Raw genomic sequence first — 3,748 nt, forward strand, 5'->3', positions numbered from 1 at the left:
TGGGATATTTGGTGGCTACCATATCAATTGGCTTTCAAACAACAGGACAACCATTTTAAGAATGTTTTAAGTGAAGACCTTGCAAACCCCAGGGATGGAAAAATGCTAAGAATGCACAACTGTGAGCACTTACAACCGTCACAACTGTGGCTGAAGACTTTATCTCATTCTTCTTAAATGAAATCTCAAAGTAGTATAGTTAAAAAAAAAAAGGTTTTAACAAAAAAAATTGGTATATGCCCAATTTCTCTACTAATTTGTGTGAGTCAAACATTCAGTTAATTTTTCCACTTGAAAAATATGCAATAGAAAACCGGACACCATATTTCACTATCTCAGTTAATATTCACAATTACAGCAGCTGCAATTCAGGATACAGCATTACCAGTGCTGCCCAGAGTCAGTTCATACTGAAATTAAGTTCCTAACACCAAGTAAATGGTTGCAACTACCATTGGCTAGTGTACATATGAAATAAAATTTCTAGCAGCAAAAAATGCAGCTCCGATCATCTGCTCTGCTTCTTCTGTTCCTCAGCTCATGCTTAGAAACCTGTGGGGGTTTGGGCCTGCTAACCCTGCCCACTGGAAGAGGTGGTCTGCTGGGCTACTTTCAGCTTTAACATTGTCCAATAAAACGTTTAGTCATTTTGGTGGTTCAGGGTCCTCGAAAGAATGCGGAATAGCTGTCTGAGATACACCTCATCCAGGACTTCCTCAAAGTGTAGCCGGCGATTACAGTTGGCAAATTCTGCAGGAAATTTACCGCAATTACAGCACATGGCAAATTCTGCAGGAAACCCCTTACATAAAACTTCAACAGGAGTGGGCATCCTCTTTTCACTAATCTTTTCATATTTTTGCTTCTTTGTTGCGGACCTTAGTCCTTGCCATGGCAAGCCGGTTCTATTAAAATACATCAAAACAGCCTAAGGATTCCACGTCATTTCTGTAACTGCTCAATACCAAGATGTGCATTGATGCTGGCACATCAGGCAGTGCTAGTGAGGTTTTTATCTTATCTGCACAGTATGTGTTGCCTTGTCCTGCTGTTGCTGTATTTTTTGACTAAACCAGAATCAATAAAGAATAACTCACTACAGTGATGCCCAATCCCTTTAGGGAGTTATCTGTTTTAATATCTCTGTGTGTAAAACTGTTTGTATGCGCATACTCAATTTTATTGATAGTCTGGTCAGCTAACATATGTACAGTTTTCATTGTCAACCTTCTTGAAGAGAAATTGAAGCGGTCTTCGAGGCTAGGTCCCAGAAAGTCTATGACTGCTACATTGCAGTCTTTTTCCTGATCATACCACGGTGTGGGGGGGGGATGCCAACCCTACCTTGAAGAATCTTACAGAGTTTGCTTTCCTACAGCAACTGGGGATGCCTGGTCTTTTGAGATTCTAGCTTCACTGCCATTTCCTGGCCATTGGTGATGTTGATGGCCAGATAAAAGTCCCAGAAGGAGCCAGACCGGATCTTCCTTACTAGTTTATGTTTCCCTCAAACAATAAATTTGGCCTTGGATCCGCTGCTGCCTGCCATCCTGAGAGATGAAGATGGAGGCTGAGGCCAAGCCCAGATGCCTCTGAGAGAAGGACGGAGGTCTCTGGGGCTCCTCCACGGTGGAAGGTGGCAGGAAACGGGACATGGAACACGGAGGTCTCCCTCATATTCGCGGCCCAGAATTAACTGAGGGGGAACCTGATCACCGCTGCTCAGTCAGGTTTCTTGTTGCCAGACTCAGTTTGTAAAGGAGTTCTTGCAGTTACAAGGCTGGGTCACTTGTTTCTGGGCGGCGCCACTGCCTTGCTGTCTCAGCAATGTGCAGGCTGGAAAACGGGGTGCAGTGAGCTAGGGCAGGGATACCATTGCCACCATTGCCACCACTGCCAGTGGCTCCAGCCCGGAAGGACCCCTGTCCCTCTGCCGACGCCGCCATCTTGTTACTCCAGCTCCAGCCTGATAGTTTCACTCTGAATTTTCTTAGAACATTACACTTTCTTAAAACCCTTTTCATATTTTCCTTATCTTCACCTCATTCTCTTAATGGAAGGTAATTCGTTGAAAAAAAGGCTGATGTTTTCATTGTGTCCCTGCCCATTCTCGAAGGTTTACCAGTTGATTTGTAGAAACTTGTTCAACAGGGTAAATGTTAGGTTACACGCAATAGAATAGAAAAAGTGGCACTTAGTGCTTTTGAAGGTAAGGGTCCCTTCTTTCAGTAAGAGTTCTCTCACTTTGCAAGTCTGAGGGGAAGCATAGTCACTATGTATGCTAAAGTGGTTTGGTTGTGTCCCCAACCAAATCTCATCTTGAATTGTAGCTCCCATAATTCTCACATGTCTTGGGAGTGATCCTGTGGGAGGTAATTGAGTCGTGGGGGCGGGTGTTTCCCGTGCTGTTCTCGTGATAGTGAGTAAGTCTCGCAAGATGTGATGGTTTTAAAAAGGGAGAGTTCCCCTGCACATGCTCTCTTACCTAGCACCATGTAAGATCCCGACTTTGCTCGTCGTTCGCCTTCTGCCAGGATTGTGAGGCCTCCCCAGCCATGTGGAACTGTGAGTCAATTAAATCTCTTTCCTTTTTAAATTACCTGGTTTCAGGTATGTTTTTATTAGCAGCGTGAGAACAGACTAATACATGGTTAAACCCAAGAAACCATAGTGAACTCTCAAAGAAAATATATTTATCAGATTGTCTCAGTGTATGTGGACAACATGTTAGTCAAGTATCCCCTGGACTTTTGTATGAACAAATTGAAAGTAGACTGAGCTCACTCCCACTTAGTGAGTAGGTGGGATCTGCAAGGCTAGAAATTGCAAAAGTAATCAGACACCAATTTAACTCTTAGAAGTTAATTCACTCATGAAATGGATGCAGCCTAATTATTGCATAAATTATTATTTCTTCAAGTAGCTGTTAAAATCTTAAGTGTAATTCCTATTATGCCAATGACTATTTATGTGGGTATATATCTCCAAAATTATTATGAAAGACAGGGAAAATAAGATTCAAAATACAAGTATGTGCTTTCTAGCAATTTATCCAGAAATCTGTTAATGGTCAAAACAAATTTAATCAAAGTCCTTTTTTACTACTCTTTTAGTTCTGGCACTTCTTACTACTGATAATAGATCTTGTCGTATTGGCATAACTAATATCTGTTGGGCATTCTTGGAGAGGTAAGTGGAGAGGGACTTACAAGGATCTGTGTGGTTAGACAGCTGTCTGGACTATTTCAATAAACCCTGCCTGCGAGGGTCCTTTGTTGGGTCTTGGGGAGCTGATAAAAGTGAATGATTCTTAAGCCATTTTATACACCAGAACATGAGTAGGTATTTGTTGGGATTTGGCTTAAGGCTGAGGACATGCAACTAGTCAGTTTCAGAATCACATACTGCATTGTGGAGAATTTTGGAGATTTAATCTATTTCAGAAAAGAGACCAAATTACCTACTCTCTGAATTGTCTCATAAAAGATTTTAATCCTAGAGATCAATTGAAAAGGAAATCAACTTCTGCTTCCCTATTTCATATTAATGGTCCTTGAAGTTAGGGTAATATAAATGTATTATTTCCCATTTAAATCATGGCAATGAAAATAGTTTCTGACACAGAATAGCGGAATATATGCTAAATAAGAGTTAGCTTTATTATTTTTATTTTTGTGTGTGCTTTCTCAACTGAATTCAATTTCAGGTAAAATGCAGAGAGAGCCTTAGCCTATCACCCTGCAACTAG

General features: G+C 41.3%; 1 pseudogene; it reads right to left on the bottom strand.

The window, feature by feature from the left end:
- Positions 1-508: 508 nt before the first annotated feature.
- LOC100425726 (casein kinase I pseudogene) lies at positions 509-1,549 on the bottom strand (annotated as a pseudogene).
- Positions 1,550-3,748: the final 2,199 nt, after the last annotated feature.

Source organism: Macaca mulatta, chromosome 14 (assembly GCF_049350105.2).
Source record: "Macaca mulatta isolate MMU2019108-1 chromosome 14, T2T-MMU8v2.0, whole genome shotgun sequence".
NCBI lineage: Eukaryota > Metazoa > Chordata > Mammalia > Primates > Cercopithecidae > Macaca > Macaca mulatta.